This window comes from Myotis brandtii, unplaced genomic scaffold (assembly GCF_000412655.1).
Source record: "Myotis brandtii unplaced genomic scaffold, ASM41265v1 scaffold197, whole genome shotgun sequence".
Taxonomy (NCBI): domain Eukaryota; kingdom Metazoa; phylum Chordata; class Mammalia; order Chiroptera; family Vespertilionidae; genus Myotis; species Myotis brandtii.
Genome location: NW_005357346.1, coordinates 2,259,473 through 2,285,860, shown reverse-complemented (window position 1 = coordinate 2,285,860; position 26,388 = coordinate 2,259,473). Strand labels below are relative to the sequence as shown.

The 26,388-nt window shown below is 42.4% G+C and overlaps 1 protein-coding gene and 1 pseudogene across 1 annotated transcript in view; both read right to left on the bottom strand.

Moving 5' to 3' along the window:
* Nucleotides 1–23,311, bottom strand: part of LPGAT1 (lysophosphatidylglycerol acyltransferase 1) — an 87,800-nt gene extending 64,489 nt beyond the window's left edge. The window contains exon 1 of the mRNA XM_005865170.2: nucleotides 23,263–23,311. The gene's annotated coding sequence lies outside the window, so the exon portion shown is untranslated. The remainder of the gene's footprint in view (nucleotides 1–23,262) is intronic.
* LOC102247351 lies at nucleotides 1,734–2,649 on the bottom strand (annotated as a pseudogene).
* Nucleotides 23,312–26,388: the final 3,077 nt, after the last annotated feature.

Here is a 26,388-nt window from a genome sequence, read left to right as displayed (position 1 = left end):
TCATTTTAGCATTCAAGTTCCACATCCCAGGAAACTCCTCAGTCCTGTCAGTGGTTAGTGGCCCTATGTGGTCCCCATGCAGTCCCTCAGCCAGCTTACAGTGGTCCAGCTTCTCTATCCACCACACCTTTTCTGTGCTACACCTGCTCCCTGATCACCTGATAAACCAGAGTTAACAAGCCACTCAGGGCTGATAGTGTGTTTAATGTTTCCTCTAAAGCAGCGGTTCTCAACCTGTGGGTTGCGACCCCTTTGGGGGTCGAACAACCCTTTCACAGGAGTCGCCTAAGACCATCGGAAAGCACATATATAATTACATATTGTTTTTGTGATTAATCACTATGCTTTAATTATGTTCAATTTGTAACAATGGAAATACATCCTGCATATCAGATATTTACATTACGATTCATAACAGTAGCAAAATTACAGTTATGAAGTAGCAACAAAAATAATTTTATGGTTGGGGGTCACCACAACATGAGGAATTGTATTAAAGGGTCATGGCATTAGGAAGGTTGAGAACCACTGCTCTAAAGCATATTACTTGTGCTTACCCGGGTTAAATTTCTCTCTCTTATCCAAGCCTTTTCGGGGCAGCTTGGCTCTTTCTGTGGCTTTCATCAGCTTAAATCACTTGAGGTTTGAGCAGAAATTTTTCACTCTGCTCCTATTCCAACTGTGTCCTTAAGATTAATTTGTCATATTGGGGACTGATTCTGTTGTAATAAAAATCATGCCACCTTGCATTTCCTCTGCACCTTGCAGTCAACAAAGCTCTCTCTCTCTCTCTCTCTCTCTCTCTCTCTCTCTCACACACACACACACACACATTATTGGATGCTGCATGCTAACAGTAACCCTGTGAGATAGACAGGCACTTATTAGTTGAAAGAAGTATGAAGGATAAAGAAAGAATTTCTTTACAAGTGGTTTTCTCTTGAAACGTCTTCAAGAAACATTTAATAAAATATGCTTTCAAATTCTTTGTTTCTCTTAAACTTTGGCTTCAAAGCATAAACTGCAGTGGAGGTCTAAATTATTTGGAATCAGCTGCTGGCAACTACACAGTCTTGAAAAACCCCGAGTAGGGCTGGGGAGAGGGGGGTGTCTTGGACCAGATCCTCCTCCCCAGCACAGCCACAGGCAGGCCCTGGAGTGAGTGCTCCATTCTTTGTCACTCCAAAGACTGGCAAACCCTCCTCTCTACTCCTTCTCACCCAGAACATTATTTCTATAAGGAAATGCAAACTTACAAACATTCTCTTAAAATACAACCTGATTGTAAATTGGGAACTGTCATTAAAAACACCTCACCCCTTGGTTTCCTATTGTATAGTCTTCTAGACACAAACTCCTGTTTTAAGTACTATGAAGCAAACAAAGCTATGGGCAAAGAGTGACGCTAAAATACTGCCTCTTAGAGTAGGGGATTTTTAAAGTCTAGAGCCATTCAAGTTATACTAATTATATAGTTTAAGTTCTTATATGAAAGTTTGATAAAGTTACGTAACTCTCTGTTGAACTGAATGACATTCTTCCAAAAATTTCACGGTTTCTCTATTTCAATGTTTCTTTTTCTTTTTTTTTCCTTCACCATTTCCATTCTTTCCTAGTTTTATTCCCAAAAAGGGGGGTGGGGGGAGGGAGAATGAAAAGGTCCATGAAGAGCAATCATCATTCAACTGGACAGAAATATCGAGGTCCTGATCAGATGGTACCATCTTACTTTCTCACCATCCAGGTTTTAGAAAGGCCAATGCTTTCTCAGTGTGGAAGAGGATAGCTTTCACACTGAAATAGTGCCCCAAAAGACTTCTAAAATCCCCAATTTTGTCTTCTATTTTATCCTTTTCTCTTTGTTCTTTTTCTTTCTTCTCACGCTCGGCCTTAGCTTCTTCTTCCTCATGTTTTTTTGCCCAACAGTTCCACTTCCTTCTGTTTGAGAACTCTGACGAACGTCTTTCCATTCTCTCTTGTTGGTGGGCCAATTTCCACTTTTTCAGCAGAGGGCTTGGTAACATCCATGGTCTTACTGAGGAGTTTGATAGCTGAAGCAAGTACCGACTTCAGAGTCATTTCTCCTTCTTTGTAGTCTTGTTTAAACATTGACACAGCTGCGGAGCTATTATTTCCAATGCATGTGGCTTTCCATCCCCCGTAATTTCTGCTAGGGTTGCTTTGATAGAGCTGAAAGCCATAACGCTTATCCCAGCCAATGTACAGCAGTGAAACACCAAAGGGATGTTTTTCTCCAAACTGTGTATAAGCTTGTTAGATATCACACGGTGCTGTAACCAACCGCCCACAAGCAACTGGCTCCTGATACTGTAATATAAATTCCTTTGAGCAATGAGCCTCAGTTCATTAGTCAGAACATTAGCATCAGAAGTTATGCTTGCCACTCTGCAAGCCACGTCCTCATTGAGTTTATAAATTGCTCCGGGGGGTGGGGGGGTGAGGTGGGGAGAGAGACTTCATCAAGAAGCTTGTGGATGTTACTTCGCTCTGCTGCAAGCAAAACACCATCAACGGCTAAAATTCCCAAACAGGTGCCTGCATGTGCGATTGCCTCCTTGGCATATTCAACTTGGTACAGCGACCTTCTGGAGAAAATAGGGTGGTCCTGGAGTCATATCTTCAAGACATGTTTTCTGAACTTCAGAGGCCCGGAGAAAAGACACTGGAGTTGAGTTCTATGCGGAGGGTTTCACCCTGCAGGAGGAAACCACCCTCAATGTTTCTTAAACATGCCTAATCATAAGAATCGTCTCGGGTTCTTTTTAATTTCAGGCTTTAATGTATATAAGAATCTCCCGGAGAGCTGTTTAAAATGTCACTTTTTAAAGAACACAAATCCAATATTTTATAGAATATCCCTTATTGTAAGTTCAGTGAATGTTTTCTAGTGATTAGATTTGGGTTATGCATTTTTGGTTCAAATCCTACATAATCCATGTGTCCTTTTCAGAATATCCCTTCTGGAGACATATGCTATCCATTTACTTCTTATGGGTGAGCTAGACCACATTTTGAGAAATACTTGGCTACTTTGAAAAATATTTGAATAGGCACTTTCTCTTCCAAGAGTTCTCAGAACCTCAAGCGGTCAAAAAAGGAAACAAAACTTCTACTATTCTGAATTTTCTGAATACTGGTTTGTTAAGGGGCGTACCTGTTTATTGTCTAGAACAGCGGTTCTCAACCTGTGGGTTGCGACCCTTTGGGGGTCAAACGACCCTTTCACAGGGGTCGCCTAAGACCATCGGAAAACACATATATAATTACATATTGTTTACAGTAGCAAAATTACAGTTATGAAGTAGCAACGAAAATAATTTTATGGTTGGGGGTCACCACAAAATGAGGAACTGTATTAAAGGGTCACGGCATTAGGAAAGTTGAGAACCAGTGGTCTAGAAGATCACATATTAATCACAGCTGCTATTACATTCAAAACCACAACACACCTTCATGTTTAACTTTTAAAATTCCCCACCTCCACTCTACCCTCCATTTCATTCCTAGTAACTATGGATCATGACTTTTATTTTGTTGTTAATACAGGTAATCTATGTGATATATCATATGACATAACTAGACCCATCCATGCTCTTGATGGTAGCTTAAGACTGGTAGAAACAACTTAATTTCTTGCATCACACATTTTACAATGGTATATCAGCTTCCTCTTCAACGGTGTGCTTTAAAGTATGTACTCATTTATTCTTCCTTTGCCTCTAAAACACACTTATTCATGAACTGTTACCTGGTGCTTTACCTTATTACTTATATTTCCATATAAAATTTCTAGCCTGCTATCTTAGTATAGCTACTTCATTGTTGACTATATAAATCTCCTGGCATTCATTCAAACTACAAATAGTTCTAAGACTAAGAAAGAATAGGATTTGAGTCTTAAAGAAGCTAGCATTTACTGTGTACCAGCAACTATTACTAGTAGTGTCAGCCACTATTACAGACAGTATGTCATAACACCCAGAGAGGAATATTTTTGTTACCACCGTTTTACAGACAAGGAAACAGAATTAAGTAACTTACTTGACACCAAACTACTAACAAGTGATAGCACTGGGATTTACTCCTAGGTCAAATTACCTTATATAGACTCTTTTTGGGATACCGCCTATAAAACTGTAATGGTAAAGATAGAGTGACAAAATTAAGTCCACAAATTTCAGAATGCTGAAATTAGGTATGCCTCTCAAAACTGAAAGTGAAACATGGGAACAAAGAAAAGCATTACAAAATGGCCAGAAAACTTTATCCTCTAGAGCACTTCAGGAGAAAACCAGAATTTTCACAAGAGATTCTTTTGAAAACTGAAAATAAAGTTGAAGTCCCAGTCAGTGTTCTCTTCCCCATTCCACCCACCCTCCTTCTTCCTTTTCAATTGTTTACTATTACTGTGTTTTTATACTTTCCAGAAATAATGTCATTAACAATATAAATAAGGACAAATAAATGTAAAAATAGTATGCCATGAGTAATATCATGCAACTTGGTACTAGTACTGAGCATGTTTTCAAGATCTAGCATTTCTAACAAACTCTAATACAAACTGTCTAAAATACATTTTTAATACATTTATTTTAAGGACCACTTAGTATGAATGTACCAAGTGATATACATTTTCACAGTTTATTTATTATGTATTCTTGTAATGAAAAATATTTAGGCTTATAATGGGTTCTTAGGGAAGCTAGGATTGATTGGGAAATGCCTTTAGCTTTGAGATGTACATTATAAATAAAGCCACAAAAGCCAGAGGATAAAGGTTACCTGGAGTTGCCCTAGCCAGTTTGGCTCAGTGAATAGAGCATCAGCCTGTGGACTGAAGGGTCCCGGGTTCAATTCCAGTCAAGGGCACATGCCGGGTTTCGGGCAAAATCCCCAGCAGGGGGTGTGCAGGAGGCAGTAGAATTCAATCAATGATTCTCTGTCATCATTGATGTTTCTATCTCTCTCTCCCTCTTCCTTCCTCTCTGAAAGCAATAAAAATATATTTTTTAAAAATGTTGCCTCCAGTTGGCATTTGGTGTTAGGAAGACCCTTTGGATTGAACCTTAAGATCTCAAAACGGGTCACAAAATTAGACATTATTTATTTCAACAATAACTATGTATTAGGAAAAAGAGACAAATGTCAAAGTGGAAGGTATTAAAGACTAATGTTCTGTGTATTTATTTAACAAACTTTATTTTTTCAGAGCAGGTTTAAGTTCACAGCAAAACTGAGCAAACGTACAGAAAGTTCCTATACTACCCTTCCCCTCACACATGTACAGCCTCCTGCAGTATCAACATCCTGAATCAGAGTGGTACATTTGTTATAATCGATGAATCTAATTGACACATTAGCCCCCAATGTTCATAGTTTACATTGGGCTTCACGCTTGGTGGTGTGTATTCTATGGGTTTTGACAAATGTATAAAGAAAAACGTTGAAAATCCACCATTGTAGCTTTATCTAGAATAGTTTCATTGCCCTAAAAATCCTCTGTATTATTCTTATTCGTTCCTCCCTCTTCCAACCCTGGCAACCACTGATCTTTTTACCGTTTCTATAGTTCTGCCTTTTACAGAATGTCATACAGTTGGAATCATATCATGGGTAGCCTTTTTAGATTGGCTGCTTTCACTTAGTAATTGCATTTAAGTTATCTCCATGTCTTTTCATGGCTTGATAGCTTATTTCTTTTTAGTGCTGAATATATTCCATTGTCAAGATGTACAACAGTTTATTATGTGCCTACTAAGGGACATCTTCCTTGCTTCCAAGTTTTGGTAATTCTGAATAAAGTTGCTATAAACATCTGTGTGTGGGTTTTGATGTGGACATAAGTTCCCAACTCCTTTGAGTAAATGCCAAGGAGCATGATTGCTCAATTGTATGGTAAGGGTGTGTTTTGTTTTGTAAGAAACAGCCAAACCGTCTTCTCAAGTGGCTGTACCATTCATTTTACATTCTCACCAGCAATGAATGACAGCTCCTGTTGAATTGGTATAATTTCCCCCCCGCCCCCTTTTTTTTGTTAATCCTCACCCGAGGATATTTTTCCATTGATTTTTTAGGGAGAGTGGAAGAGAGAGGGAAAGACAGAGAGAAACATCAATGTGAGAGAAACACATGGATTGGTTGCCTTCTGCACGAGCCCCCGCCAGGGCCCGGGGAGGGGAGGAGCCTGCAACCGAGGTACGTTCTCTTGATTGGAATCGAACCCGGGACCCTTTGTTCTGCAGGCCGATGCTCTATTCACTGAACCAAACTGGCTAGGGTATGGTATAATTTCTTATTTAAATGTTTGGTAAGATTCCCCACTGAACTCATCTGGGCCTGGTGACTGTTACTGAACAAAAAGTGTTTCCAAGTCACAAGATGTGCTAGGTTTGAATAATGGATTGTGCACCATAAGTGCTCTAAATTAAAATAATAATGGCGAAAAGAAAGGACTGAGACAATTTAAGGGGAAAAGGGTAATGAAAGTAGACTCAACGAGGATTAGAAAAAAGGAAATCCAATGGAATCTTTCCTAGTTGATTTCAGAATTTTAAAAGCATAGATATTCCAAAAAAGGAGGGGTGGGGGAAAGGCATGTGGAGTCTTTAACAAGGAAATGGTATGTATGGTGGCACCAAGGACAAACTAAACAAAAGCAGAATAATAAGACCCTCATAATAACATTAATATAATAACCACGCTCATTCAGCATTTTCTACAAGCATAATGTTAAATATCATAGCATTAGCATATTTAATCTTCACAACAATACTGTGACGTAGGAGCTATTTTCTACCATTTATAAATGAAGAAACTAAGGCTTTGTGACTTTAAATAACTTGTTCAAAGTCATACAAATTCGGGTCTGTCTGACTCTAGAGTTAGAGAATGTGTTTCTACCAAATTCATAGGATCAGTAAGATTTACTATTTAATAACTACCATTGATGTGCCAGGCACTTTATATACTTATCTGTATTTCTCACTACAATCCTGTGAGGTAGATTTAAATAATACTTAGGTATTAATAAGGTAACGTTACCTTATTAAATATTAATAGTAGCCTTACAACAGTCCTGTGAAGTAGCTATTACAGATATTTATAGGCTATTCCCTTATTAATTATTAACAATATCTTGATGGAGAGTTACATTCAAAAGTATAAAAAGCTGATATTGAATTCCCTCAAAAGCAAACCACCTTTAGCATCTCTATTTTTCCTTCTCCCCATCCCTCTCCCCTCCTCCATTCCCCTCTCCCTCCTCCTTCTCCTCCTGGGAGAATGGGCAGTGAGGGAGAGTGGATAGAGTCTTGATGTTGAAGCCAGACAGTCCTGACTCTGACAGACTTGGACTCAGATCCCAACATAGTTGGAAAAATAGCAACTAAAAGGATATTCTCAGAGACACAGCTGATGCTCTAACTCCTTTGTAACATTCCTTTTAATGTGCTGTGGATGTGGTGGCTTGTGGGGGAAGGGGGGAGCGTGAAATCTCAGGCCTCTTACATGTATTAGAGAGGTTAAAAGCTAAAGCATAAAAAGAGTTAACGTAATTCTAAGAAAAAGACCTGAACATTGTTCTTTGCAAATAACGAACCTAAAAACCCAGAAGAATAAGACAGCAATTTCCTTTAGAAAATATGAGTTCCTAGAATTATGGAATATGGCATGGAAGACTTTGGTTATTTGGCAGGAGCGGGGGGAGGGGTGGGGGACAAGAGACATCCTTCTAATATGAAGCAATTTGTCCTCGTTGCTCAAGAGATTGTTTGAAGTTCTAATTTCAAAATTATCCAAACTTGTTGCTTTTTCTCTTACCATTGCCTTCTTTGGACTACTTTATTATCCATTTGCACGATTACTAATGACTAGGCAAGGAAAGGGAGAGGAAGATGGACTTGTGTCCCAATAGAAGGGTGAAATCACTGGTTCTAGTTAGTTTCCTAGGTTAGTTGAATGAGTCACACACCTGAGGTTGGAAGAACACTTGGAGCCAGATGGAGGTTCCCTTGGTTCATTAGGACGGTTAGTTTGACTGGAGTATCACTTAAACACAGATTGCCTCTTCCCTGATGGTTTATAATATAAAGATTAGAGAGCACGCAGCCATACTCATGGGTAACTGGAACACAGGTAGGATAGGAGAGGACCACAGTTACCAGGGAGTCAGACTGAAAAACCCCTCTTCCACCTTATCCCTCATGCCATCACACACGCTGTAATCAATGCCCCCTAAAACCTCACCCAAACACTACACTGGGGCAATTCTGAATGAAAAGGAATCTGTCCTTTTCACTGCCTCTTAAAGGCACAGTACTTGCCAGCAATCCTGGTTACTGAAATGACAGCAGTAATAATATTGAACATATAGACGCTCTCTATTAAGTGTGCTAAAGGTGTCAATTCATGGAAATGGTCTACGAGATCCTTGGTATATCCAACTAACCTTTAGGAGCTTCATAGTCAAGTAGTCCTCATCCCCAGTTCTGATAAATGGACTACATAGCCAACCCAAATTGCAGAGGTGACTTCAAGGTTCAATCCTTTTGATTTCAGGAGTCTGGAAAACCCCTAAGTTCATCATCTTAGCAGGTTCCATGATGCTTCCATAGGCAACCTTGATGATGTCATAAAGAGCTGTAAGGTCCACCTAGCCTGTTTTCCATACCCAGGATCAAGAGAGCTGTTTAGTAGCTTTTACCCTGTCAGTCCTGACCTCATTTCCTGCTTCAGCGCATCTCAGGTGGGTTCACAGCTTCTGCCTATATCCAGTCCCGGCTGCTCTTCCTCACATCCAGTTCTGGGGTCCATCCAAAGGGAGGCAGGAATTTTGTCTTAGTTTATTCGGGCTATTATAACAGATAGTATAGACTAGGTAGCTTATAAACAGCAGACATTTATTTCTCATAGTTCTGGAAGCTGGGAAGTCCAAGATCAAGTTGCTGGCAGATTCAGTGTCTGGTGATGAGCCCACTGCCTGCTTCATAGACTGCCATCTTCATTGTGTCCTCACGTGATAGAAGGGGCAAGGGAGCTCTATGGGTCTCTTTCATAAGGGCACTAAGACCATTCATGAGGACTCCACTCATAACCTAATCACGTCCCAAAGGTCCTACCTCCTAATACCATTACATTGGAGGCTAGGATTTCAACATATGAATTTGAGGAGGACACACATATTCAGTCTGTAAGCAGAGTTCAGTATTTACAGGCTAAGTCTCTCCTTACAACCTCATCTAATGGGTCTGAGAAGTATGTTTACTCTCTAAGACCTGGAGTCTGGCTCCCTAGTTATGGCTGCTGTGTGCTTATGTGACCTGCCCATTGCCTGGTTTCTGCTCAGACCTGGGAGTCAGTATTCCTGAGGAATTCATGGAGGGCAATTGTATTGACCTGTGAGGCACACTTCTCCTCTGCCTGGCCCCTACCACCCCTAGTCCCGAATTGTGATCAATTAGCCTGCCCAGGACCTCAGTGCTGAGGCTGAAAACCAAAGCTCAGCACCATTGTTTGAACTAGTTATGTCATGATCAGAATCATGGTTCTCCAGACTTTAGGTTTGGACTCCAATTTCAATGTCCTCTTGCTGTGCTCCCTATCTGCATCCTACCTGCCAAGTTTTCTGAAATCTTGATTAAGGGAACTAGGCCTTGTGGGCTTTGTGCCTGCTCTGCCCAGCTGGGCCTTCATCCAAAGCACTGTGCTGCAGCAACAAAAGGCATAGAGGTAGATTGCCCATAAAGCTTGCTCAGGTTGCTTAAACTTCAGGGCCGCTGTGAACGCTGGGAGGTGTAGGGTATTACAGGTGGAAAGAGAAAGCCAGGTTGTTATCAAAAAGAATTTTTTGCTGGGAAATTGTCTATAGTGATCTCAAAAGAAAGGAATATGAATCTCCAAGTCACCAATACTTTGTTAAGATTTCTTTACTCATTCTAAATGAATATTCACTTCATAACAAATTTTGTAATATGTACTACTTTTCTAAAAGAGAGACCCCCAAGTTTTATAAGCTTCATGCCCCACAAAACCTGGATCTGCCCTGGGGAAGACCCATGCCCAAAGCCCCAACTCCAGAAACTATTATTTCACTGATCTGGGGCAGTATATCTCAGCTGAGGTCAATTTCTGATCCTACTGGATATTTAGCCATGTCTGGAAACAATTTTCGTTACCATAACTGAGAGTGGAGAGAGAGAGAGATGTTATTGGCCTCTAATGGATAAAGGCCGGGGATGCTGCTAAATATCTTACAATGCATAGACAACCTTCAACAACAAAAAATTAGCTGTCAAAAACATCTATAGTGTCACAGGTGAGAAATCCTGATCTAGGATGGGAACTCCAAGCATCAGCATTTTTCAAAATCTTCCCAGTTAATTTGAATATACAACAGTTCTAAAGATAACAGTAGCTAACTTTTATGACTGAATGTTTACTATGTGCCAGTCACTATTCTAAATGAATTAGCTCATTTAGTCTTTGGAATAAGCTTATGAGATAAGCACTCTAACTGTTCCCATTTTGCAGATGAGGAAATTGAGGTACAAAATATTAAGAAACATATCCTGGGATTCAACCCTAGACAGTTGGGCTCCAAAGCCTGAGCTGTTAACTAGTATTGCACACCGGAACCTCCCTGACTGACTTGTTTCATCCAGCTAGAGATCTCTGTAAGAGAAGGGAGGCAAAGTCCTTGGTGCTCCCATAGTCACAATATTCTGTCTGCTCCCATCACATGGAAATGGAAGTGAGAAAAGGACTCCAAGTAGGTACAGCTGAGATGGGGGGAGAAGTATAGAACCACCTTGAACTGTCTACCCAAGAAAAGCCCCCTAGTTTGGGGTATGAGTATTTGTTCCAGATTCTCAGATATCTCTATGTCTGGTTCGATTTCCTAGATGTAATTTCTTAAAATGAAAGTTTTATCCAGAAATGGCGGACCCACATTTGGTTATGAGTTCTAAAATAAAAGTGCTTTGGCCCATTAGACTGTAACTAAGTAATAGTAAGGATTGCTATCACCACCTCCAGAGAATGGGCTGTGTGACAGTACACCTTACAGATGGCTGTCATTTTTTTAAAAGAATTTTTAAAATTTTATTTTGAGAGATAGAGGAAGGGAGAGAAGAAACATCGAAGTGAGAGAGAAAATCTATGGCCTGCCTCCTGCAGGTCCCCCACTGGGGATTAAGCCTGCAACTTGGGCATGTGCCCTGACCGAGAATTGAACCTGCAACCCTTCAGTGCATGGGACGACACCCAACCATTGAGTCACACCAGCCAGGGCAGATTGAAAGCCATGCCAAGCAGCTGTCAGAAATGCTGACTAACCAGACTGGGGAAAGTACTGCCAAATGAGTGGAATGTAAACAAGTTCTGTGGCAAAATGGGAAAAATATAAAACCTGAAATGACTCTTTATTCACTGTTACAAAATGCTCAAGAAAGTAGCAGTACATTTGGACTTCTTGGTACAAATTCACAACACCTAGATGAAGAGGCCAGTTTCTGCCTTTAGGGCAGGGAATGTAGTGGGAATAAGACAAAGACACAAGTATTTCTACAATAAAATAGGCCACAGAAAGCGGCACAGTAAAGGGCTATTGCTAGCTTGGAAGAGAACTTCAAGCCCTACAAGAGAACCACGACTATGACCAACTCCTTGATTTCAGCCTCGTAAGACCCTGAGCAGAGAACCCAGTTGTGCCATACCCGGACTTCTGATTTACAGAAACTGTATGATACTAAAATTGTGTTGTTGTGAACTGCTAAGTTTGTGATAATTTTTTACACAACAGTAGAAAGTGAATACGAAGAATTACAATGGTTGATTTTGGAATGCTACTAGTAAACCAACCTTACATTCCTGGGATAAACCCTGTTTAGTCATGTTGTATTATCCTTTGACATATTGTTAGATTTGGTTTGCTGACATTTTGGTCAGAATTGTTTATATATGTTCATGAGGGACATGGCTTGAAGTGAAGGTGAGAACAAATTTGAAGGAGAAAGAAGTGGAAGTAAGGGGAGAAAGGAAGACATTACAGTTGAGAGAACAACATAAGTAGAGGTGGGAAAATGTCAGAGTAGGTTTGGGAAACAACCCAGAGTTTAATTTGGCCGAATAGCCACACATAGGAAGTCAAGTGGTGGGGAATGTGGCTGGAAAACGAAGGAGTAGAATGCACCCTTCACGTGGGAGATGAGTTCACTGGAAGTTGTTGAGGGGCAGAGCCAATGAGCAAGCCAGTGGAGTTTGATGTGCACCAAGCAGAGCCAGGACAGCAGGGAGGCCCTTGCAGTTGTCTGGTTAGAAGTCACTAGGTCCTGCCCTAACCGGTTTGGCTCAGTGGATAGAGCGTCGGCCTGCGGACTCAAGGGTCCCAGGTTCGATTCTGGTCAAGGGCATGTACCTTGGTTGTGGGCACATCCCCAGTAGGCGGCGTGCAGGAGGCAGCTGATGGATGTTTCTCTGTCATCGATGTTTCTAACTCTCTATCCCTCTCCCTTCCTCTCTGTAAAAATTCAATAAAATATATTTTTAAAAAAAAAAAAGAAGTCACTAGGTCCTGGACCTGACCTTGGTAAGGGAGAGGAGAGAAAACAAGAGATGGAAGAGGAGATCTAGCCCTGAGCACTCAGTTTGGATGTTAGATGGGCTCTGCTCCCTCTTTAGACACCTAAAGACACCAGCAGAGCTTATTCCATCACCTGGTGATTGGAACCAACCAATGAAGGCAAGTCTGAGAGCTACTGAGCAGCTATAGGTCCAGTCCCTGTGTTCCTGCTGGATCCAGGCCTGGCTGGTTGACCCCAGAGAGCACAGTTATTACAGTTGTTATCAGTGGCCCTGGAGGCCCAATCCAGAAGGACTCCAAGAAACTAGCTTGACTCTGCTGTCCACTCTAGGATGGGAGATGGTTCAACTTTACACAGTCATTGTTCTAAGACCCCCAAAGGAATAGTACGAAACTCTATACTAGTTTTCTCCTATACACATCTACCTATGATAAAGCTTAATTTATAAATTGGGCACAGTAAGAGGTTAACAACAATAACTAACAATAAAGTAGAACAATTATAGTAATAATACTGCAATAAAAGTTATATAAATGAGGCATTATTAAGTAAAATATGGGTTACTTGAACACAAGCACTGCGATATGCCAATCTGATAGCTACTAAGTGACTAATGGGGGTGTCGCACATCAATGTGGAGATGCCAGACAAAGGGATGATTCACATCACAGGAGGGACAGAGCAGGATGGCACGGTATTTCATCACACGACTCAGAACGGCGCACACTTTAAAACCTATGAATTGTTTATTTCTGGAATTTTCCATTTCACACTTTCGGATCACGGTTTACTGTGGGTTACTGCTAATGGGGGTGTCGCACATCAATGTGGAGATGCCAGACAAAGGGATGATTCACATCACGGGAGGGACAGAGCAGGATGGCACGGTATTTCATCACACGACTCAGAACGGCGCACACTTTAAAACCTATGAATTGTTTATTTCTGGAATTTCCCATTTCACACTTTCGGATCATGGTTGACTGTGGGTTATGAAAACTGCAGAAAACTGCAGATTAGCCCTGACACCAGTAGATGAAACATGGGAGAGGGGGCAGGGTGGGGGGCTCAGGCAGCAGAACTGTGCTCGTTCAGGAAGGACTTGAAACATCTCTCTTGGCCTTGGAGTCCCAATGCAGGACCAGAAGCAGAAGCTGATAGGAAAGACCTCCCTGAAGGGAGCCATCTCTAGGCCTGAAGCTTCTCCAACCTCAGAGGTGGAACGCGATGAAGGAGGTTTGGGGGTGTGTAGCATGTTGGACATTATTCTTGATCCTTCGCTGCATGCAAGCTCCCTAGGACACCCCATGTTTGTGAGTACTCAGGGCAGTCACCCCACAGTGTCCTCCAGGGAATTGCCCTCTAAATGCGTACTCTCTCCAGGAGGATAGCTTTTGCTTTCACCGCAGAGGTAGATTCCAATAATGAAATGCCAGCATTAGCCAGGAGTGGATAAGTACATCAACTTATCTGACCAGGTCCTGAAGGGCACAGATATCCATAGGGAAGGATCAAATAATGGGCTGGGATGGAGTGATGAGGAGAGGTGACAACACACTCTGAGATGCTGAGCCAAAGAAGTGGTGATGGGGCGTGGGGGTGTGAAGGCCCTAGGGCAGTGATGGTGAACCTTTTGAGCTCGGCGTGCCAGCATTTTGAAAAACCCTAACTTAACTCTGGTGCCGTGTCACATACAGAAATTTTTTTATATTTGCAACCATTAGGGAAGGATCAAATAATGGGCTGGGATGGAGTGATGAGAAGAGGTGAGAACACACTCTGAGATGCTGAGCCAAAGAAGTGGCGATGGGCGTGGGGGTGTGAGGGCCCTAGGGTGACACTTGCAACAAAGTGAGACTCTAATAAAAAATGAGTTCGCGTGTCAGAGGTGACACGCCATCACTGCCCTAGGGTGACACTTGCAACAAAGTGAGACTCTAATTCACGGTTTTTCTCAGGGCTCACTCTGACGCTCAGTGTAAACTTCTCTTCTGAAGTGGTTTTGAATTATGTCCACTAACTCCTTGGCCTCCTTGGTGAAGGGAGCTCGAGTCTCCTCCCCTTGGTTCTGGGCTGGACTTGGTAACTGCTTCTAAGGGACAGAATATGGCAGAAGTAATTGTGTGTCGCTTCCGAGACTAAGTCACTAAAGACATTGTGGTTCCCATCTTGGTCACACTTTCTTGGATCCCCTTCTCTGGGGAAGCCAGGTACCAGGTCATGAGAGGTCTGTGTGGCCTGGAACTGAGACTGTGAGTTTAGCTACGTTAGAAATGGATCTTCCAACCCCAGTCAAGCCTTAAAAGGACTGCAGCCCCGTCAACACCCTAATCACAATCTCATGAGAGACTCTAAGCAGAATCAGCTGCTCTAGAATTCCTGACCAAAAAAAACACACACAAAAAAAACCACCGGAGATAATACATGTTTGTTGTTTTAAGTCATTACATTTTGTGGTAATTTGTTAAGCAACAATAGATAACTATTATACCTTCCAATGGGTCTCAACCAGCTGTTTGAGGTCAGTACAATTCAGTGGCTCTTGGCATAGAAGGGCATAGCAAATAAAGATCATTGAATAAGACCAATCTCTGTATTTTTACAGGCAGGAAAGTGAGGCCCTATCTGCAATAGGACTGAAGTGCTTTCTTTTATTTGTATAATTGTGTCGGAGTATACAAATGTATGCAAAGCCCTGGGAGGGAAATCATTTTTCAGTTTCTGAACAGCAGCTTTTTTGCCTTGCCTGAAGATGGAGAATTTCAAGGGGAGTAACTGAACAGAATTGTAAAATGGGAAAAGGGACATGTTGCTATTTGGGGGGTACATCCATGGAAAAACCTGGAGGCATCTCAAACAGAAAGATAAATTGCAAAACTGATGCAAATACCCTTGGCCTTGCCAGAGAGTGGAGCATCACTTTCTCATCCCCTCTGATCCGAGAAAGGTGGCTCCAGGTTCACCAGTCCTGACACCCACACTTCAAAAACGGGTGAACAACTGGGCTTGATAGGAACAAGAGATTTTGAGAATGAGAAGCACTCTCTTAGCAAAGTGCCATCTAGACTCAGAATTTTGGGGTCACCTTGGGTGGGTTTTTTCCCAGTACCAAACAGGGATTGCTCAGTCAGGCAAGCCAGGGCAATCAGTGAACATATATCCTCTCACTGCCCCATTTTCCTTCCCGTCAGCTGGGAATGTGTGATTGTATCACTTTAGCTCTTCTCCCGGGGCAGGGGTTGGAGGGCTGCACACACCCAGAAGTTTTCCTTTTTCCCTCCACCTTCTGAATGCTCCTTCGGCTACATCCGAACCTTTGTTACGGCACCATGATGTCATATCACGATTCGTATCATCGTGTTGTACTCCCTTGTAGTGGAGGCGGTGGTGTGCCAGTCACACCTACGGGGACAAGGCACAAATCCCCCCAACTTTTGGGTAAGTTGCCTGCTGAAAGCTCATAGCTGAGTCCCTCCCATGAATTTCCCTCCACAGCGAGTAGCTGTTTTGTTCAAGTTTACTTTTCCTCCTAGTGGGGAAGCCTGCATCCAGCGACATTCAATGGCTTGCACAACGGCACATCTCCCTTGCCTCCATTTGGGACACCTCTGAAGGGTCATCTCAGCCTCGGGGCTCCCTGGGGATTGGCTGAGTCTTTGGTTGCATTACAGTTCAACTCCCACCTCTGCCCAGTCCTGGTTTTCTCGGTCCCATACAGGTGCTCTTGAGAACACGCCCCAATAAACTTCTTGCTCCCATATCTCTATCTCAGACCCAGGGAACCTGACCTACTGCACCTGCCTGAGACTGGAAGCTTATTGAGGACTAGCTGTCACCTTCGTTGTATCTACTTACCCCTTTTGTCCTGCTCCACCCCCCTCATACTCAGCCCAGTGTTGGACATAGTAAAACCTCCACAAATTTCTGATGGCTGGGAAACAGACGATGATTTTGGACAAAGACTATCTATTCTCCTTTTCCCTTTACCTCCAAAGTAAACACTGAATATCTTCTTGTCTCTAATATGCAAAATATTTACAAGATTTACAGAGAATACAAAATACACAGTGTAGGGAATTACTTGTGTAAAGTGTTCCCTGGGGAAGTTCATTTTTCAAGACCTGGAGAATGTTTATTTTTAAAACAGGAAGTACAGCTTGATCACTTTAATCTTTCTGCTTCAGGTGAGGAGGTCTCACGGGAGTCAAGTGGGCATCCTATAAATCTGTTTTGTCTCAGGCACCTAGTAAAATGTTCACTGCTGAAGACGAGCCAATGACTCATGCCAACGACTGCAGGCATTCTAGAAAGATCTGCTTAACTGAAATCTTCCCTCATTTAGCTCAATGGTAATTTTGGCTAAGTGATCCAGTAAACGTTCCCAGCAAGAGGATGTAAGGTTTGGTCCCAGGTCCCCAGGTGGACTGGCATGTACTCCTCCAATGGCTTTCTGCTCTGCTTCATTAGCCTTGTGGTCCCCTGTCACCACGCTCTTCCTAACCCCGGGAGAAGCCAGAGTCCACTTGTTTGAACTGGATTGCAGATGGCAGACATACCTCAGGAATATTTTGGATTTGGTTCCAGATCACCACAATAAAGTGAGTCACATGAATTTTTTGGTTTTCCAGTCTATGTAAAAGTTATATTTACACTATACTGAAGTCTATTCAGTATGCAATAGCATCATGTCTAAAAAATATGTACATACCTTAATTAAAAAAGACTTTATTGCTAACAGTGCTAACCATAATCTGAGCCTTCGGCACATCGTAATCTTTTTGCTGGTGGAGTGGAGGCTCTTACCTTCAATTTGTAAAAAAAAAAAAAAAAAAGGCAATATCTGCAAAGTGCAATAAAGCATAACACAATAACATGAGGTATGCCTGCATACAGATCCAGGAGGTTAAGGTTCTTCATTGGACTAATATTTATTTTTGTATCCTCAGGAAATAGCACAGGGTCTGGTTCAAAAATGTGTGAATGAATGCATGAACATCCACAAAGGATGACTATTGCTCCCTGGGAAAGTAAAAGCCCAAAGGGGGTTAGTCTGGCAAGCGGAGGCCTTTCCTCATTCTTTGCAGAGGAGAAGCATCAGCCCGAGACCCTTAATTCTTCACTCGGAGAACAATGCCCTGTATAGATTTTCCTTTTCCTCTTTAAATGCTAACAGCAACACCATGCTCCCCCAGGGTAGAGAACTCTTATCCTAAATCACTCTGTTATGTTTGAGCTACACCTTGGCACTACTTTCTGGTCACACTGGGCTCTCCCATTCCCAAGTGGGCCCTGCCTCCACCTCTGGCATTTATTTCCCATCAAAAACCTCCTAGGAACGTCTGATATCTTCATCTCAGCCAGGCTCAGCTGACAAAGGCTCCTCAGTTCTCTCTTTTCTAACTGAAATTTCTAGGTTGACAACCCCCACTCCTTACCCAACCCCAGGGGGACTCATTCTGTATGTAATCATGTTAATATATTAATTAGGGTGAGACTTCTGTTTTGTATATCCAGGAGACTTTCATTTTTAAATTTATTTTATTCTATTTTTTAAATATATTTTATTGATTTTTTTACAGAGAGGAAGGGAGAGGGATAGAGAGTTAGAAACATCGATGACAGAGAAACATTGATCAGCTGCCTCCTGCACACCCGCTCCTGGGGATGTGCCCACAACCAAGGTACATGCCCTTGATCGGAATCGAACCTGGGATCCTTCAGTCCGAAGGCCGACGCTCTATCCACTAAGCCAAACCGCTCAGGGCTCATTTTTTTTTTTTTAAATCACTTTGAATACATCTGTTCTGATTTATTGATTTTTAATTTTATTTCCTTTATTTCAAATCCATGAGGCCCTCCTCATGGTTTGCCTCACTGTCCATTTGTTTCCTATGGGGCCCCCAAAACAGCACATGAGGATGGCCTCCCTTTTGAGTCTCAGTACTGTTTTGTTGACTGTTCATGGGCATAGCCTAGGCTACAAGGTCAGTACCCCCTAGTGAGCCACTTCCTTTTTTCTTCCAAATTTTATTATTTTCCCAGCTTTATGGAGATGTAATTGACACTTAACATTCTATAGATAAGGTATACAATGTGATGATTTGATACAGTAAATATTGTGAAACTATTACCACAATAAGATTAGTTAACACACCACCACCTCATATAATTATCATTTTGTTACTGTTGTGGTAAGAACACTTAAGATTTTCTGTTAGCAACTTCCAACTGCATAGTACAGTGTATTGTTAACTATAGTCACCATGCTGTACGTGAGATTCCCAGAACTTGCTCTTCTCATAACCGGAAGTTTGTACCCTTTGCAAACAAGAAGCATCTTGTTTCCCCCACCTCCCCACCTCCAGCCCCTGGCAATTACCATTTTACTCTCTGTTTCTATGAGTTTGGCTTCTTTAGATTGCACCTATAAGTGAGAACATATATTTGCTTTTCTCTTTCGGACTGATTTCGCTTAGCATAATGCTCACAAGTTTCATCCAGGATATCACAAATGGGAGGATTTCCCTCTCTGTAACGGTTTAATAATACTTCATTGTATATGTACACCACCTCTTTTTATCCACTCATCCGTAGAGGAGCACGTAGGTTGTTTCCATATCTTGGCTAATGTGATTATAATGCTGCAGTAAACATGGTGGTGCAGATATCTCTTTGAGATAGTGACTTCATCTTTTTCAGGTATACACCCAGAAGTGGGATTGCTGGACCAGATAGTTCTATTTTCAATGTTTTGAAGAACTGCCATACGGTTTCCATAGTGTTTGTACCAGTTTCCATTCCCACCGACAGTGCACAAGGGTTCCCTTTTCTTCACAGCCTCACTAGCACTCTTATTTTAGTGAGCCACTTCTGATCCACCTTCTCCCTGTGCCCTTCCCTTGCTCCCCAGTTCCTGGCTCACTCAGCAATCAAGAACGGAGTGCCCACCAAGGGTCAGGCTCAGAGCCACCTCCTTGGGATACAGGACACAAACATCTTGGAGGCCCCTCCCTTCCAGGACCCACAGTGAGGGAGGCATGAAGTGTGATGTGGTCCGTGCAATGATGGAAATACCCATTCCAGAGAATGGAGAAGGGGCTCCAAACCAGGGGAGAGAAAGACAGATGCTTGTTGGGTCTTGAAGGATAAGTAGGCAATAGCCTGATAAAGATGAGAGGATACAAATATGCATTTCTGATTCATCCAACAAGTGTATTGAGGACTTTCAAGGCACCGGGCAAAGTTCTGGGTGCTGGGAAGACAGCAGTGAACAAAAAAGAAGGTTCCCCCTCATGAAGTTTTACTTCTGGTGGGAAGAAGCAGACAATAAGCAAAATAAGTAAAATGCATAGTGTGTTAGAAGGTGATAAGTGCTATGTAGGGAAAAACAAATCAAGGAAAGTGATTCCGTGTGCCTGAATGGGAGGGGATGGCTTTTAGAGTACAGTAGTTTTAAATATGGTAGCCAGGAACTGCTGCAATATTAATACCAATCTTTGCTGTAGCTTTAACTGTTAGCAAAGTGCTTTACATCTATCAGTTCATTTAATTCCTAAAACTATCCCGTGAGAAGGTAGGAAAAATTAGTCTCCTGGGCTCTTTGCTCTCTGTATTTACCAGTTTGCTAGTAAAAAGACCACTTAGTGGTTTAAAGAAAAGAATTGTATTGTCTCCTAGCTCTGGAAGCTGGAAGGCCAGGATCAAGCTGTTGGAGGGTTGGTTGACTCCTCCTGAGGGCAGTGAGGGAAGCATCTATTTCAAATCTCCCTCCTTCGCTTGTAGGTGGCCATCTCCACCCAGTGTCTTTCCTCTACTTGTCTGTCTCTGTGTCCAAATTTCCCCTTCTTATGACACCAGTCATATGGGTTAGGGCCCATCCTAATGACCTCATTTTAACTTGATTACCTCTTTAAAGCCCCTATCTCCAAGTAAGGCCACATTTCTGAGGTACTGGGGGTTAGGACTTCCACTTATGAATTGGGCCAGGTGGGGAGTGGGGGGCCACAGTTCAACCCATAATACTCCCCGAGTCACTGAATTTTAGGTTGCACAACCAAAACACATGTGTAGCTGGTGCTGGCTGACTCTGTGAGGCCAGAAACACGAGAACCTATGCTATGCACGAGTCCCTCATAGTTCATAAACCCAACCTACCTAGGATAATGTATCCAGGAATAAACGCTGCTAGCAGCGCCCCCCCCCGCCCCAGATGTCTTATTTTCCTCATCAATAAACCCAACCTACCTAGGAATGAATGAGCTTTACATGAAGTCCTGACTCACTGAAAAGTCAAATCTTGTGTGTGTGGTTTCTTTTTTAAATAACCCAGGCCCAGCCATGGTGTCTCCGTGGTTGGGTGTAGACCGATGGACCTGGAAGTCACACTTTGATTGCCCATCAGGGCACATACCTGGGGCATGCAGAAGGCAGCCAATCAATGATTCTCTGTCATCATTGCTGTTTTTACCTCTCTCTCCCTCTTCCTTCCTCTCTGAAAGCAATAAAAATATATTTAAAAATAAAAAATTAAAATAAATAACAAAGAATCCAGAAGATCTAGATTAGTGGTTCTCAACCTTCTGGCCCTTTAAATACAGTTCCTCATGTTGTGACCCAACCATAAAATTATTTTCGTTGCTACTTCATAACTGTAATGTTGCTACTGTTATGAATCGTAATGTAAATATCTGATATGCAGGATGGTCTTAGGCGACCCCTGTGAAAGGGTCGTTCGACCGCCAAAGGGGTCTCGACCCACAGGTTGAGAACCACTGATCTAGATGGAATTAGACTTTGATCCCAGGATCAGTCACCTCTGAGTAACCCCGAATAGTCCTGTGGTTTCATTTTAAGAATAATCAAGGCCTTGGCCAACTATTAAAGCAATCACTGAGAAAGTGAATAGAAAGCACAAGAGAGAAAGGATAAATTAGGAGGGATATGAACCCGAGGAGAGGGAAGGAGAGCACTGAGGAAATAAGAGAAAAGAAAGGGGTCAGAGAACTGCAAACTACCTCTGGTCACCTCAGCAATTACACCTTCTGGCTAGATCCAAGTAACATATGCAAATGTGTTTTGAAAGGTTAAAAGTGTTACACAATTGTGAAGTGTTATTTCCTCAGGTAGAAGGCATTGTACCTTTGGGAAACTGGTACTGCTGGGTTTTCTGGCTGACGGCTTCCTAGTCTTTCTGTCATTCAATTTTCTAGCTACAAATAAAGTTTCATAACACTTCTGTGAGTCAACAACATCCATCGTCATTGCTTTGAGGAGGTTGTTTTTTTAAATTAGCGAGTGTGAAAAATGTCCCAGGCACACTGACCTCCATGCTAACCTAACTGGGAGTGCCCAGTTGGAATGCTGCACTTTCTCCTGAGGTCCAGGCAAACTCTCATTATAGAAGGCAAGGGAGTTGAAACAAATGTCCCTGGCTCTCAGTTCTCATATGTCACTCCTGCCGTGGTCCAAGACCCCTGCAGATAACAATGCAGCTGTGTTCCAGAGCCTCCCAACCAAAGCTTGAGAACCGAACTCAAGCTTACAACTTGGGTAGCTTATTCTCAAAAGCGACCCAAGGCTCACCTGACAGGTCTCAAACTGACCCAATAAAGCAAGTCTTCCCTTCGGTCTTTTGGGACAAATTATTTACAAATCCATACATTCCCATGTTTATGTACATCTAAGACTTACTAATAGCTTGCTAAGTTAATCTGCCTGGCTGGTGTGGCTCAGTGATTGAGCATTGACCTATGAACCAGGAGGTCACATTTCGATTCCTGGTCAGGTCACATGTCCAGGTTGTGGGCTTGATCCCTAGTGCGGGCATGTAGGAGGCAGCCGATCAATGATTCTCATCATTCATGTTTCTATCTCTCTCTCTCTCCCTTTTAAAAATTATATGTATTTTTTAAAAGGGAGAGAGATTAACCTTTGATCCCAGGATCAGTCACCTCTGAGTAACCTGGAAAAGTCCCTTAAATTAGATTAACCTTTTTCAAATTTTATGTATTTTTTAAAAGGTTAATCTAATTTGGAATTCATAAACAAAAATCGGTGAGCTACCGAGTTTTAATTTAATATTCCACCAAGAAGTCCAGCTTCCAGGGAAAGTTCTGATGGAGCCTTGCCCACGCATTGACATTCTCTGGACTAAAACACTGTCATTAGTCTACCATCAGTGTGGCCATATGTGGGTCAAGGTCTTCAATTGCTTGTTTTTCATTATAATTTACTGTTAACTTATCTCCATCATTAACAAGTTAGTTGTGATTTGTTTGATTAACCTTAAAGTGACTGTATTTTTTGGCCTTGAATTTTCCAGTGATTATACCTAAAGACAGTTATGCAATGCAATTTGAATATGAATCATTTATGCCCTAATTGCTAAAACACATGTACACTTAATTCCCCAAAATATACTTTTTACAATGCCCCTTAAGAGTATCCCTGAGTTATTTTTCCACTGGTACATGAGAAAGGATGGCGTTGATGGGCTCTGGGCTCTTTTGCTCAGCTTAAAATGGGCTCAAGTAAGAAAAAGAGGTTGAAAACTACTGCCGAATAAACAATTGAATATACTGCCGATTTTGCAAATAGCTTGTAAATGGCATGTGTAAAGTCATTTCCCTTGGTAGATGCCTAGAAAATAATTATCCAGACTTACCTTTTTCCAACCCTCCACTCAGCTGCAGGCTCACTGTGGTTGTAGCAGGAAGGAATGGAGTGGAAGGATCAGGCAGGCGAGCAGTGATCAGGCCTGGGAGTAGGGCGGGGCTCTTCGGAGCAAAGGTTTCAAGGCAACTGTAAATATGAGTGACAGAATCACAAACAATGCCAAGCTCTGCGAATTGTGGCCACAGCTCCTAGCAATCAGTTTCTGCTCAGGGTTGTGAGAACTGCTGGTTTGCACATCAGTAAATAGCCAGTGCCCAGGAAAGCCCAAACTTTGGGAGACTGGTGACTTTGGGGTTTCCTTGGGTATCCAAGTACTATTCAGGAATCCCCCAAAGCTGGGTCTGACTTGAGGCACAGTTGTAGTCTCAAGTCCCTCCTCTGTGCATCCCACTGAATTTTATTTGTATCTCTGTTATAGTATTGTGTTCTGCTTGCTTTATAGCGGTTTATACAGGTCTCATTTCCTCACAGACTTTGTGTCTTGGAGGCAGGACCAGGTTTTGCCCATTGTTGGGAGGCAGGCAGCTTGACAGAGTGCCAGCAGCAGAGCTGGGGGATCAGAGAGACCTGAGTGAACCTTGGCTCAGCAATGATTGACTAAATAAATGACTTCTGAACAAGTTAATTCTCTGAGCCCTGACTACTTCATAAGCTTGATATGACGATGAAAGGAGTCTATTAGAACTCTCTTTGTTCTAAGTATTGAAAACAGAACTCAAGCTTACACCAAAAAAAAAAAAGTATTGGTGTACAGAAGTATTATTTGTTTACATTATGACTAAAATAGTTTCAGATCTCTTTCTCCTTCTGTCTTCCTCTCATAGAAAGATGGATAGAAGGGTTGGTAGGTAGGTAGGTAGATACATAGGTACATAGATAGATAGAGATACAGAGATATGTACAATCAATCAATTCTGCTTCTTTCTATGATTACCTTCATTTTCTCCTATTATAAATGAGCTTCCTCCATAGATGTGGTGGCAATGGTTGTAAATAGTTTTATTTCATTTCTGCTTAGTAACCCAGAGGGAAAGAGGACCTCTCTTTTCCAGTGTCAGTATATACAAGCCCAAGGAAGTCTCTGATTGGTCATATCTGGGTTGCATGCTCACCCTTGGGAGGGGAGAAGGGTTTTGTGATTGACAGTCCCACCTCAATCTTCTGGTAGAGTAGGGAGAGGAGAGGAGTAGGTATTTGTAAATGCTGTTACAAAAAATAAAAATGCGGGGTAGAGGAGAGCTGAACTTGAGAAGACAAAATAGTAACTGTCCACTTCAATCGATGAGATGCCTTATGTAAGGTGACAGTGGCTGGTACCAGAACAGATATTAAACGGAGCACCCGTTTCTTTCTTTTGGCAGCTCCCAGTCCCTCTGTTTTTGGTGCCTCCCACCTCCTTCCTTAAATATCCTTGTCCTAGCCGCACCCAAAGTCACTTCTGAGACTTCCCCCCGGAACTGCAGACAAAGGGGGCTGAAAGGACCCCCTCCTGCTTGACTCCCTCCAGGAGGAGGGGAGAAAATATGCTCTTGGTCTGGAACAGAAGGGAGGTTCACAGGGAAATAAGAAAGCTGTAGTAGAAAAGAAGCGAGCAATGAGAGGCCATTAATAAGGCCTCTTATCTTAGTGCTTGAAAAATTATGAGCCGGGGCACAGCAAGTCCCATTACAATTAGTGGCAGGGTTCAGAGAGGTGCCAATATAGACTGACAGGCACCTCTCCTGCCCCACCCCTCGCGCTTTTTGTCTTCTCCGCTGTTAGCTCTTCAGTGCACAATTCACTACAGGAAAACCAGATGCACATCACAATCAGAATGATATTCAGAGGAAGGTGCCATAAACAGCCTTCTCCTCTAGTCTCCCATAGCACTTGTATCTCTGTTTTCTCTCCTAAATTGTCAACCCTGCTTTCCCTCCTAAACTATATGCTCCTTGCAGACTGAGACTATAATGAGAAGACAGCACAGCATACTGTCTGCCATTTCCTGACAGCACCCTAATTTTCAGGTGCTTACTCTCTGGCCTACTAGCTTTGGGGAGAAATGACCCCACCCCCCAGATAAAGAGGTGGGTTTTTATTGCCTAAATGGTATTCCCATGCTGCTTGCCAAGGCAATTGTCTTAGGCCTGGGTTTCTAAACAGTCAATGCATGACATTTCTTTCCACATGGGGATTGGTTTTGAAAGGAGCATGTGACCCAGGTGGACCAATGAAAAATGAGGTGACCTTTGCTAGGTGCTTCTGGGAAAGAATTGTCTTTGTCTTTCTAAGTGAGCCTCCATAAAAGTTTTCCTCTCTTTTGTAAATCCCAGTGTTTAGAAATGCCACTGGCCACAGTCTGGGAAGATAACCCAAAGATGAGGCCAGTACGCAGAAGAGATGACCCAGGAACCACTGAATTAATCCAACCCCGACGCCTGCCCTACCTCTGAACTTCCAGTTACATGAGCCAAAAAAAATTGCTTATTAAATGGGAGCCTTGTTCTCTGTAACTTGCAACATGAAGAGTCCTAACTGATTACAGGGACTCCATCTTCAACTTTGTCTCCACAGTATCGGTCACATGGCAGGCGTTCAATAACTGCATGTTGGGTTGAATGAGCCCATGATTCTAGGATGGTTCCCTCCTGGCTCTCTGGAGCAATTTTCTCCTCATGAGTCCCCACCAGCTTCCCTCCTCATTTGAGCTTCTAAGAGGAATAGATTAATTTCTAAAACTGAAACAGAGCTTCCTGAATTGACAGGAACATTCATGTCCATCCAGTCTCACTGTCTCAGAATTTCTCAATGAACACTGGCAAATCTGAACTTGCGGACTCTCCTTTTTCTAGACTTTGGACTGCCACATTTTGGATCGCAATTGTACTTAACATTCCAACACACTTTCATGAAGTTTATATTTTTATTGATTTCAGAGAGGAAGGGAGAGGGAGAGAGAGAGAGAGACATCAGTGATGAGTGAGAATCATTGATCAGCTCCCTCCTGCACACCCCACACTGGGGATGGAGCCCACAATCCGAGTATGTATTTTGACCAGGAATCGAACCTTGACCTCCTGGTTCATAGGTTGATGCTCAACCACTGAGTCATGCCAGCCAGGCATGAAGTTTAAAG